Source organism: Ictidomys tridecemlineatus, chromosome X (assembly GCF_052094955.1).
Source record: "Ictidomys tridecemlineatus isolate mIctTri1 chromosome X, mIctTri1.hap1, whole genome shotgun sequence".
Lineage (NCBI taxonomy): Eukaryota > Metazoa > Chordata > Mammalia > Rodentia > Sciuridae > Ictidomys > Ictidomys tridecemlineatus.
The window spans coordinates 87,486,895-87,500,014 of NC_135493.1; the positions used below are offsets into that span (position 1 = coordinate 87,486,895).

At 41.2% G+C, this 13,120-nt stretch overlaps 1 pseudogene; it reads left to right on the top strand.

Annotated features, from left to right (window-relative positions):
• Positions 1–10,575: 10,575 nt before the first annotated feature.
• LOC101975487 (prothymosin alpha pseudogene) lies at positions 10,576–11,950 on the top strand (annotated as a pseudogene).
• The last annotated feature ends 1,170 nt before the right edge of the window (positions 11,951–13,120 follow it).

Here is a 13,120-nt window from a genome sequence, read left to right on the forward strand (position 1 = left end):
TAATTCACGCAAAGCCACAATAATCATTAGATGGCAGATACTAGGCTGGACACTAGGATTTCTTTCTTGCTTTCCTTCTTTTAATGAAGTTTAATTGGTACATTATACTTATACATGTTAGTGGAATTAATTGTTACATATTCATTCATGTGCACAACATACCTTGGTCAATTTCATTCCTCAGTAGCCCCCCTTTCCCTTCTTTTCTTTCTCATGCTGGTCCCCTTCCTCTGCCCTCCTGGTCTCCTTACAAATTTTATGAGATCCCTTTTTTTTTTCTCTATAATTTCCACATGGCAGAAAACATAGGACCCTTGAAATTCTGAGTTTGATTTACTTTACTTAACACAAGGCTCTCAAGTTCCATCCATCCTTCTGCAAATAACATAATTTTTAGTATTTCTGACTCTGAATTCTGTGCTCTTTATGTGTTCATTTATTCATAAGCAATGAACATTTGTTAAACACTACTATGTGCCAAGCACTACACTATGTATGCATTGGGCATAAAATTGCTGCTCTAAAACAACTTGATCTCTAGAGAGATGTTGAGAGCCACAGCCGAGTTGGAATGGACCCTGGCATTTTGCCAGAAGTAATGGTTGAGAGGCGAGCCATTAAGATGATGCTGGATTGATTCAATTTTATATAGACCCCTGCTGTCCGCCTTGGGCAACGGCTACTTTGGCGTTCTCACAGGGATTTCCTGGGGAGTTCGCTTTGGTTGGGGAAGTGGAGTTCCTGGTGGTGTGCCGGAGAGGAGCCGCGTGGGTGGCATTAGGGAGAGTTCCGGGGGAGTGTGTGTGGAGTGCTGTTGGAGTTCAGGCAATAAAGTTTCCGGTTTGAACATACAAGTGCTTTGTGGTGGCTCGGTGATTTGTGCCCAGCCAGACTGTGGCAGAGAAGGAAATAGGTCAAAGAACACAAATCAAGCTGTAGCATGGCTTTCATTCTCAGGATACCTATGTTCAAATCCAACATCCATAGAATGGCCATGGTGATACAAGTTCATTCTTTTTAAAATTGTTTTTGTAGCTGTAGATGGAAAGGATGCCTTTATTTTATTTGTTTATTTTTATGTGCTGCTGAGGATCAACCCAGGGCCTCACACATGCTAGGCAAGTGCTCTGCCACTGAGCTTCAGCCCCAGCCCTCAGTTCATTCTTGATGAGACTGTTGTAAGGAGTACTGAATGGATTTATGGGTGCTATGAACCTAAAGTGATGTCCAGAAGTATTAGATGCAGTTACGACAGGTTTCTCTGTTCTATGACAGAGTGCCAATGGCCAAGGGAAGGCCCCCAAAGTAGTGTTTGAGGAACAGCCAGAGGACACCTGGATGGAGGAAGAGATAGGCAGGGTCCAGAGCATGCAGGGCCTTGAATTCCATGCATTAGGCCAAGATATATAGCAGAATGGGCTTGCACCAGGGGCTCTGAAGAGATAGTTGATCAGCACCTACATTTCTGCCACTTTTAAGGAAGACCAAGCTGGATGATCAACCTGTATACAGTCTAGTGCCCCCAGCTTGCAGCAAATGTTTTCTCTCTAGCTCAGGTTCACAAAACTGAGTAGCCACAGGGGGCCATCTGAACTCCTGGTCTGTTTTGAAATAAACTCAACCCTCCCTCAGTTGTCAGCAGCCTTCGGCTCCACCTGGCAACAGCTGCAGGTCTTCATGTCCCCAGGTAACCCCATGGCCTCAGGCAGTGGCCCAGGAGGAATGAGGGTATTGGACTTTTGGAGCTGACTTCTGTAGTTTGGAGAAGAGGTGGGTGGGGAGAGAGGGGGTGAGGGAGGCATGGCACCAGACTGCTGGGTAGTCTGAGACCAAAGGAGTCAGACCCAGGATCTGATGACAGTGTCTTTCAAACAGCTTGAGATGTTTCAGTCTGCCTCCAGGGATTGTTTTGTTCTCTATCTTGTTTTTTCCAAGGTCACCTGCTTTAGTCACAGGACCTGGGGACTCCAGGAAGAAAAGGAACAATCATTCCTCACATTGTTATAACAATCTGATTTAAAAACAACCCTCATATTCACTGGATTCTGAAGAATTCTTGGAAGGTGGGCAGGGCAAGCAATTGTAGGGTCATCATTTCTGATTTTACAGATGAGCAGGTCAAGGCAAAGACCTGGGAAGGCACGTGCCCAGAGTCACACAGCTGGGAAACTAGGACTCTGTATTAGTTTTTATGCTGGATAACAAATCACCACAACATGACTCATTTAAAACAGCACTTACTCATTATCTCATAGTTTCTTTGACCAGAAATCCAGGCCTGGCTTAGCTGAATCCTCTGCATAGGGTCTTCCAAAGTCAAAATCAAGGTGTTAGCCATGACTGGGATCTCATCTGGAGACTAGACTAAGGGACAACGTGCTTCCTGGTTCACGTGGCTGTCGGCAGAGCTCAGTTCCTCACAGTTGTGGGATCCACGGCAGTTTGCCTCTTCAGAGTCAGCAAGGGGAGAGAGAGTGTTCTCTAGCAAAATGGTGTTTTATATGCTATCAGGAAATCACAAAAGTGACCTCTTGTCCCCTTTGTAATATTCTATTGGTTAGAAGTAAGTCACAGGTCCCACCCACATTCAAGGAGAAGGGACATGTACACAGGGGCATGAACGCCAAAAGGTGGAGATTATGTTGCCATTTAAAGTGGGTTTGCCCTAGATTCCAATCCAGCACTGTCTGATTCCAAATGCAGTGATCTTTCCCCTAGATCACCCTATTGCCCCTAGGGAGGTGTGGCATCCATTCCCACTACTCTCAAATGTAAGCACAGCATTCAAAGGTGTATTTGTGGAGCAGAAAGTACAGTAAATCTAAGGAGACTGCTCTGATTTGAAACCTAGGTCCTGGGTCACACAGCCTTGGTTCCTTACCACCTAACTATGGACACACTCTCACTCTCTTAACTGATAGAAAACAATTCACGGGGCTCAGCAGTAGGTGGGACCGGGGTTTGATCCTCAGCACCACATAAAAATAAAGGTATTGTGTTGTGTCCATCTACACCTAAAAAATAAATATTTAAAAAAATTTACCACTTCTTTTTTTTTTTTTTTGCTTTGACAAACAGGACTTTATTTAATCAACATGCACCACTTCTTAAGATGGAATGTTGTTTTCAGACAGTTTCCTCCAACGCCCCCACCCACCCCCCAGCTTGTTATCTCAAAAAAAATGTAAAAGAAAAGAATGCAAGTCTTTCCAGTTTAGAAGAGTTCAGCTCTTATCCTGACACCTATTGACTATCGGGAAGATGTGGCCTTAGAGGAAATGGGTTAAAGAGAGCTCTTTACATTTCCCAGCCAGGGCCAGAAGCTCTCTAGTACAGCTTCTTCAGCTTAGGCTTGCCTGCCCAGAAGCCCTGTAGCTCTTTGTGGAGACCTGTTCTGCACTGACAATGGGGGCGACCTCACTATTCATTCCATTCATTCATTCATTTAGTCAGTTGGTCAGATAACAAGTATTTATTGAGCATTTCTTTGTGTAAGGGACCATCCTAGCTATTAGCCACACTGAGATCAACCTCCCTATAGCAAGAGGATCACAGTGAAGACTCACACAAGAAAACAATCACAAGCTGCAATAATATGTTTTCTTGTTATTTGTAGTTTTTTGTTGTTGTCACAAAATAAATTTGTGATTGACACACAGTGGATGTTGGGAGTAGAATTGTGACCAGCAGAGACAGGGAAGATTTGGAGCCACAGGAATGGGGAGAGGTTGGTTAATGCAGAATTGTTTTAATCGAGGTATACTCTGAGCCTGGGAGACTGTCTGATGGAAAGAGATGTGTTTGCTCAGGATTGCAAATCCAAAGCTTCTAGGACCAGGTAAGTGAATCATACAGGTAGATGCAAGGAACAGCAGAACTTATGCCATACGGGGAATTGTAATAAAGAAAAATAAAACACCATGTGGTCCTAATAAACATGGCCCGAAAGCTGCCAATCTGTGACCCCAGCTTAGACAAAGGAGGTAGTGTTTATTCTAAGATGGAAATAATAATAGCAAATGCTTGGATAGAGATTACTGTGTACCAGGTACTCTTGTAAGCAATTTAAATGTATTAACTCATTTAATGTCCATAACAAGCCTATTAGATAGGCACATTTATTAACACTATTTTATAAATTAATTAACAGAGGCCCAGAGAAGTTAGATAATTTGTCTGTGGTCACACAGCTAATAACCACAACTGGAATTTAAATTTAGGCAGCCTGGGTTCAGAGAACATGATCCAAACTACCATGTTCTCAGCATCTGCTAAAACATGACTATTTGAAAGGTGGTCAGATAGTGGGAAAGTATGTCATGCAGAGGTGGAAGCATGTGCAAAGATGGAGGCCTGAAAAGTCTAAGGGACAGGATTTCTGAAAGTGCAAGTACATGTTTTGAGGTAATGATTAGGGGGATGGGTGGAGAAAGATAAGAAGACAGAAGGTGAGAAATTAGTCCAGAAATAAAGACCAACAATACAACTCATATGCCATGCAAAGAATATGTTCATAGAAGGGACATTTTGAAGCACTTGGTATATGCCAGTCATGTATTGTATTAAGGACAGAGATAGACCTGGGTGCAAGGGCTAGGGGTGTAACTCTGTTGTAGAGCACTTACCTTGCATGCTCAAGGCTGTGGGTTCCATACCCAGCAATGCAAAACTTTAAAAAAAAAAGACCTAGGCACAAAGCGTTTGAGGGTTCAGAGAAGCGGCATCAAACTCCTCAGCATGAGGAGTCTGGAAACAGAAAACTTCCCACAAAGTGATAGGATTGACCTAAGGGTTAAATGATGAGCGGAAGTTGGCTGTGCAAGGAGAATGGAGAGACCATTACAAAAAAGAGGCATCAGGGCAGGCAAAGGCATTTCTCAACTCCTGATAAAAATGGCCTTCCTCCTGGTCTCAAGTTTTCCTGTTCCTTTCTCTCCTTCCTTCCTTCCTTCCCTCCTTCCTTCCTTCCTTCTCTAACTCTCTCTCCCCCCTTCCCTGCCTCCCTCTCTCTCTCTTTTTGAGATGGGGTCTTGCTATGTTGCTCAGTGTCACAGTGGTTCTGAACGCTTAGGCTCAAAAGATAGGTACATGCAGGACTGCACTGTGCTGCTACACTGTGTACAACTAGAGAAATGAAAAGTTGTGCTGCAATTGTGTACAATGAATCAAAATGCATTTTGCTGTCATATAGACCTAATTAAAATAAATTTTAAAATTTTAAAAAGAAAATAAATCAATAAGAATTAGTTATGAGAGGGCTGGGGATGTGGCTCAAGTGGTAGCACACTTGCCTGGCATGTGTGCGGCCCAGGTTCGATCCTCAGCACCACATACAAAAAAACCAAAGATGTTGTGTCCCCCGAAAACTAAAATAAATAAATAAATAAATATTTTAAAATTCTCTCTCTCTAAAAAAAAGAATTAGTTATGAGAAATAAAGAAGAACCTTCTCAAGCTAATATCTGACATTACCCAGATTACGGTCACTGAAACTGGAGTAAAAAGAAATAAAAAGAAAAAAATTTCCTTCTTCCTCAGCCTCCCTGGTAGCTGGACTGCAGGTGCATGCGATCCTGCTCTCTTGCCTGGCTTCACCCTCCCTTTATCCTCTCACCTATTCACATATCACAGCGGAGACTTTGAAAAATGCCAGAGAAGAATCTGACAAGAGTTGCTGCACAGGACTTCTACTTTTTGTAAACCTCACAGAGGCACGGGGGCAGGGAGATAAAATTGGGGGTTAGAATAACTGAGTTAGGCTCAGGCACTTTATCAATGTTAACTTCATTTAACTCCAATTATCACTTCAACATTGCCAACTTTTCTTTCCAATTCCTTTACCCTATTTTATAGATGAGGAAATGGAGGTTCACAGAAGCAATATTATACACTTGAAATACAGTTAGTAGGTGGCATGTTGTGGCATTTAAACCTGGGACTATCTGGACCAAACCTGTGCTCTTGTGTTCTCAGCCTCCAAGAAACTTCTTTGAACTGAGAGTTTACTAACTCTTCATAATGATAGCTAAAAGTCATTTATTGCAATCTTGATCAATAATTCTAAACTGCTTCCCTCAACATGTCACTCTTCTCAGCTACACAGCAAGGCAGTGGTGGAAATGACTATTGTTCACCAATATCCACTTCCTTTCTACTGTAATTCAAGGGTCTTGTACTTCTGTGCTCCCTTGGAGTTAGATGTGGCCTTAGGTCTTGCTGCCATCTCTAATGAAATATGAGTGATAATGATGTGTATCATTTTAGGATGGAAGCATTGAAAAGATAATGCTATTCTCTCTTTTCTTTTCCATATAATTGGACAACATTCCAAATGGTAGTACCACCACTGATCTGGGTTTCTGAGTGAAGATGATATGTTCCAGAGTCATCTACTGGCCAGCAATGGGCATGTAGAATTAAAATACATAGATATGCTGGGCACTGTGTAATCCCACCTGCAATCTCAATGGCTTAGGAGGCAGAAGAAGGAGGATGGCAAGTTCAAAGTCAGCCTCAGAAACTTAGCAAGGCCCTAAACAACTCAATAAGACCCTATCTATAAATAAAATACAAAAAAAGCCTGGGGATGTGGCTCAGTGATAAAGTGCCCCTGAGTTCAATCCCTGATACCAAAATTAAATAAATAAAATAACACATAATATATACGTATATATCTTCATTGTCTCTCTCTATATATACACACGTACACTCACACACTCTCACACACACACACACACACACACACACACACATCCACTAACACACATATTTTCATTAGTTGAAGTCATTGAAATTCTGAGGTTGCTATTATAGTCCGAGCAGTACAGAAGCTAATGCTCTCTATCTCATGGAATTGTTGTGAGGATCAATGAAATAACAGAAGTGGAAGTGCTTTATACATTCTGATTCTGTGTGCCCATGCAATGTATTATTATTTGCCCATATATTCCATGGAATATACTGAGCTACATTCTATGCAATATCCCTATACAAAAAGGATATTTCTAGAAACTTGTATTTTGTTACATCATAGGCAGATATTTACTTGTTCGCATAGCATTCTTGTGTGGGAGACTTCCCTTTTATAGAGAAGGAGGGAACCAACCCTGACAACTGAAGGTGGTTTCTCAGCTGACAATCAGCCACTCTGATCAAACAAGTTGTGAGGTCCAATTTTTTTTCTATCTAGGCTCAATGACTCAGTTAGGTGAACCCAACCCTGCTCCTCCCAGATAGCAACTCTGTATTCTGCCTCTCGCAGTAAAGGAGAGTAAAGCTGCTGATCATAGGGCTGATAGTTTCAATCCAATAACCCCTCCAGAAGTTGAGATGCAAGCATTGGCCTGCAAGGGCTAGTCATGACATTATCATGTGAGGGGGCTTGGATGGTTTATAATCATGGGAAGAAAACCAGCCCTTCCTCTGGCCTAGTAATTTGACCTGGTAAACCCACTCCTGAAAGTTGATCCTAAGGAAAAATGATCAATGGAAAAAAGAAGATATATATATATATATATAATGATAATTCACAAACAGAGATACCTAAAGTCAACAACATGGTTATAGAGAATCAGATGTGACTGCATTACTATTACTGTCCTTGATGGAGTCTGCCTGCAAACGGGATATTCTGTCAAGGTATAGATAGGTAACAGTGGACATGCTTGAAAACGAGGTGTCTGCTGTCCTTGGGAGGACTTGCCTGCAAACGGGATGTTCTGCCAAGTGGGCTAGGAGGGCGCTGAGAAAAATTTTATTATCTGTTCCTAACAAAGAGCAGAGCTCAACATACTCCAGGCTGAGAATAGATTAGCCATGAGAAGCGGATCACTTCTGATTAGAAAGTAAAACTTCTGTATGTTATGTTTAATTAGCTGAAAGACCTGATTTATTGATGTTGGAAAGCTGCCTTCTTTGTTCAGAATACTATAAAAAGATTGCTTGTACACAATAAAGGACTTTTTTTCTGCTGTTGCTTAGCTTGCTCTGCTTCTTCTTTCTTTTCCCATGCTGACCTACAAGTGAATTACTGCAACAATGGTGAAGACTATGTCAATTTAAAGTATTAGGAAAACTATGCAGAAAATGTGAAATTATATATTAGAGGTGAGAACACAGATGTGCTGGAAAGTCAAATCAGTAATCTGAGTTCACTTGATCCATAAGTAATAAAGCTGAAGTTCAAGTTCAAGCAATGCAGCATCAGAATTTGCAGCTGCTCTAGTCTGCTGGGGCTGTCATAAAATACCATAGATTAGGGAGAGCATGCTTAAATAGCAGATACTTATTTTTTCATAGTTCTGGAGGCTCAAAATCCAAGATGAGGGTTTGGGCAGGGTTTAGTTTCTGGTAAGACTCTTCAAAAATGTTTTCATTGGTGCATTATAACTATACATAATAGTAGAATTCATTGGGACATATTCATACATGCACATTACATAATTTGGTCAATTTTGTTCCCCACAACATTCCCTTACCCTCCTCTCCCCCATCTCTTGATCCTCTTCCCCTCAGGAAGACTCTTTTTATATATTTACTTTTTAGTTGTAGTTGGACACAATACCTTTTATTTATTTATTTTTATGTGGTGCTAAAGATCAAATCCAGGGTCTCGCACATGTGAGGTGAGCGCTCTACCACTGAGCCACAACCCCAGCCCTCAGGAAGACTCTTTCTTGTTGGATTGCAGATGGCTACCTTCTTGCTGTGTCCACACATAGTGGGGTGAGTAAGAGATCTGGTGTCTCCTTCTCTTAAAATGACACAAGTTATCAGATTAGGGCTCCACCCTGATCATCTCATTTAACCCTGATCATCTCCTTAAAGGCATCAATACAGAACATGGGGTTTAGTGATTTAATAGGGGGGGCACAATTCATTGTTTTGCCCCTAAGATTCATGTCTTTATAGCATGAACAATGTATTCATTCCATCTCAGCCACAGGAAAACTCTTAACTTATTCAAGTATCCACTCTAAATTCTAAGGTCCAAAGTCTCATCTAAATATCACTTAAGTCAGAGATGGGCTAGACTTGCGATATGATTGATCCTGAGGAAAAATTCCCTCCTACTGGAAACCTGTCAAGGCAGACAAGATCTGCACTTCCAAAATGTAATGGCAGGACAGTAATATGATAGATATTTTCATTTTAAAAGGAAGAAATAGTAGAGAAGGAAAGGGATAAAGGATCCCAAGTGAATCTCAAAACTAGCAAGGTAAATTTCATTATTTCTTAAAGCTCAAGAATAATCCTCTGGGTGGGAGTATAGCTCAGTGGTAAAGCACATCCTTAGCAAACACAAAGCCCTTGGTTAGAAAGAAAGAGGGCTAGGGAGGAGGTAAGGAAGAAAGGGAGGAAGAGAGAGAAAGAGAAAATCCTCCTCTTTGGATTGATACCACTGGGGTGGTGGGTGCTTCTACCCCCATGGTTCTGGTCAGAGGCTGCCTGAACTGTTAAAACTGAGGCGATGACCCCACCCTTTGAAACCAAGGAGGCACACCTATGATCTCTGTGTTGCCTTTGGGGTCATTCTTCCCTATTCTTGAAGAACAGCGCACATTGATAGCCAAATAGCTCTATGGTCTGGTTCTGTGGTGTGTAAAAGGTCTGGCCTTCAGGAACAGGTTCCGTTCTCTTCAGTCTCAGCTGACAGTGTTTCTGCTGGTCTAATACCATCTCTGATCCTGATGTCTGCTAAAGTCATTGATTAAACCCATGAATTGCACTCATGATCTCTATATCAAATGGTCGTTCAGGCACACACTTAGTGTTTTTCTTCAGAACAATCTTTCTCATTTCTTGCAATATGGATAGGTAGAGAATTTTCCAAGTCTCCAAGTTATGGTAACTTTTACCTAACAATGTCTTCTTCAATTCATCTCTGTCCTCTCACAGTTTACAGTAAAGAATAAAGAGAACCCGAGGTATACCTTCAATATCTTGCTTAGAAACCTTCTCTTCTAATTATCCAATTTCATCAATCACAAGTTGTACCTTACACCAAACATTAGAACACAATTCAACTGCAGTGGTGCACACCTATAATCCTAGCTACTCTAGAGGCTGAGGCAGGAAAATTGCCAATGTGAGGCCAGCCTCAGGAACTTATTCAGACCCTGTCTCAAATAAAAAGAAAAAAGACTGGATGTAGCTCAGTGATAGAATGCATCTGGGTTCTGGGTTCAATCCCCAGTGCTTCAAACATAACCAAACAACCTCCCACCATCACAGAATAAACAAACAAGAACAACTAAGTCTAGTTCTTTGCCACTTTATAGGGATTAATTTTCTTCCACTTTCCAATAGCTTATTTCCATCTGGGACGTCACCAGAATCACCTATAATGTCCAGTTTACTAGGATGCACTTCTACTACCCAGTTCCAAAGCTGCTTCCCCATTTTTAGGTATTAGTAACAGCAGCACTCTAGTTCTTGGTATGAAAATCTTTAGAATTCTCTAGAAAAATAGAACCACTAGGAGATACATCTGTATCTGTATCTATGGCTATATCTATACCTGTATCTCTATCATCAGTTTGGTTTATATGATTATGGAGGCTAAGAAGTCTCATGCTCTGACATCTACAAACTGGAGACCCAGAGAATCGGTGCAGTTCTGATTCTTCGGTCCGAATCCAAAGACCTGAGAACCAAGAGAGTCAATGGTGTAAGTTCCAGTCCAAGAAATGGCAGACTCGAGATCCATGAAGAGCAGATGTTTTAGGTTGAATCAAAAGGCAGGAAGGACAGATGTCCCAGCTCAGGAAGGCAGGCAGGAGGAGTGCCCTGTAGCTCACAGAAGGTCAGCCTTTTGGTTGTATTCAAGGTCTTCAAATGATTGGATGAGGCCCACCAACATTAGTGAGGGAAAGATGCTTTCCTAAGTCTATTTATCCAAATGTTAACTCACCACAAATCCCCTCACAGACATACCCAGTATGTTTGACCAAATGTATGAGCACTCTGTGGCCCAGTCAAGTGGACACAAATTAACATCAGGATGGGTTTAGCCACGGGGTATTTTCTCATGCCTGCCTTCCTTGACCTTGATTAAATGACCTTTTGTACGACTTTGTTAATGGTTTTAGTGTTTACTTTTATTTGTCAGGATTCTAAAAATAATTTTTAAATTCCTATTGGGAAATGCCTTCCTTCAATTCAATGTCCACCACTACTGCCACAGAAGACTTTTTCAAGTACAAATAAAATCTATGGACTGGCTGCTCTGAAAAGCCATCTTTGCATTGTTCCTGGGTCCAGCTCCCCACTTGCTGCAACCACCTCCACTGTGGGCCTCCTCCACTGCTGTGGACTTGGGCAGCTTTATTGACAGAGTTCTTGAACTCTAGTCTCCCTTTTAACCCACTGCATCGGATCACAGCATGCCCACCATGTCAGACATGGCAGTAGACAGTAGCTCTGAAATCACTACCAAGGACTTAAAGGAGAAGAAGGAAGTTGTGGAGGAGGCAGAGAATGGAAGAGACGCCCCTGATAATGGGAATGCTAATGAGGAAAATGGGGAACAGGAGGCTGACAATGAGATAGATGAGGAAGAGGAAGAGGGTGGTGAGGAAGAGGAAGAGGATGAGGAAGGTGATGGCAAGGAAGACGATGGAGATGAAGATGAGGAAGCTGAGGCAGCTACGGGCAAATGAGCAGCTGAAGATGATGAGGAAGATGATATTGATACCAAAAAGCAGAAGACCGATGAGAATGACTAGACAGCAAAAAAAGGAAAAGTTAAACTAAAAAAAAAAAAAGGCCACCATGACCTATTCACCCTCCACTTCCCGTCTCAGAATCTAAACGTGGTCACCTTAGAGTAGAGAGGCCCTCCCGCCTGCCCACCCAAGGCAGTGCCACCTGCAGATGACACACGCGATCTTCACCATCCAACCAAAACCACAACGTGAATTTGCAACAGGGGAGGAAAAAAGAACCAAAACTTCCAAGGCCTTGATTTTTTCTTAAAAGCACTTTTAAAAAAGGAAAATTTGTTTGTATTTTTTATTTACATTTTATAATTTTGTACATATTGTTAGGGGTCGGCCATTTTTAATGATCTCAGATGACCAAACCAGCCTTTGGAGCGTTCTCAGTCCTACTTCTGACTTTACTTGTGCTGTGACCATGTTCATTATAATCTCAAAGGAGAAAATAAACCTTGTAAAAAAAAAGCAAAAACAAAAACAAAAAAAAAACCATTCTTATTCTGAGCATTCCAGTAACTTTTTTTGTGTATGTACTTTAGCTGTACTATAAGTAGTTTGTTTGTATGAGATGGTTAAAAAGGCCAAAGATAAAAAGGTTTCTTTTTTTTACCTTTTTTTTGTCTATGAAGTTGCTGTTTATTTTTTTGGCCTGTTTGATGTATGTATAAAACAATGTTGTCCAACAATAAACTGGAATTTTATTTTGCTGTGTTGTTCTAACAAAAAAATAAAAAATAAAAAAATGATAAAATCTGTGCTTTCATGATTAAAATATTTTGATGTTTTCCTACATTCTTGGAAACTTCTCAGCAGGGATACTAGACCTTTTATGATCATATCCCTGTCAACCTCTTTAGCTATCCCTGACCCACTTCTGCTATACTCTAGTCATCACTAAAACTTGCATTTCTCCAAATGGGGTGCATGCCATCTCTGTCTCTTATGATTTTTCTCATGTTTATCTCTCTGCTTGGAATATCCTCTTGATCCTTGTGTACCAGATGATGTCCTGCATTTATTGGAATCATCTTCTCTGTGAAATTCTCCATCTTTCACTCTGGGTTGAGGGGCTGTCACTCTGTGTGACCATAGTTTGTTGAATTTGTATATATCATCACACTTTTCTACATATTTTTTTATTATTTTCTTTTTAGTCATCAACCTTCCCTTTCAGACTGAATGTTTCTTGAGACAAGAAAGATTCATATAAACACAGGGAAAACACCCTATATATTGACTCAAATGAAGAAATGAATTGATTTTTGCAATAATAAATCATATAAAGAAGTTATTGTTGGGCATGGTGGCACACACATATAATCCCAGCAACTCAGGAGGCTGAGGGAGGAGGATCACAAGTTCAAAGTCAGCCTCAACAAAAGTCAGACACTAAGCAACTCAGA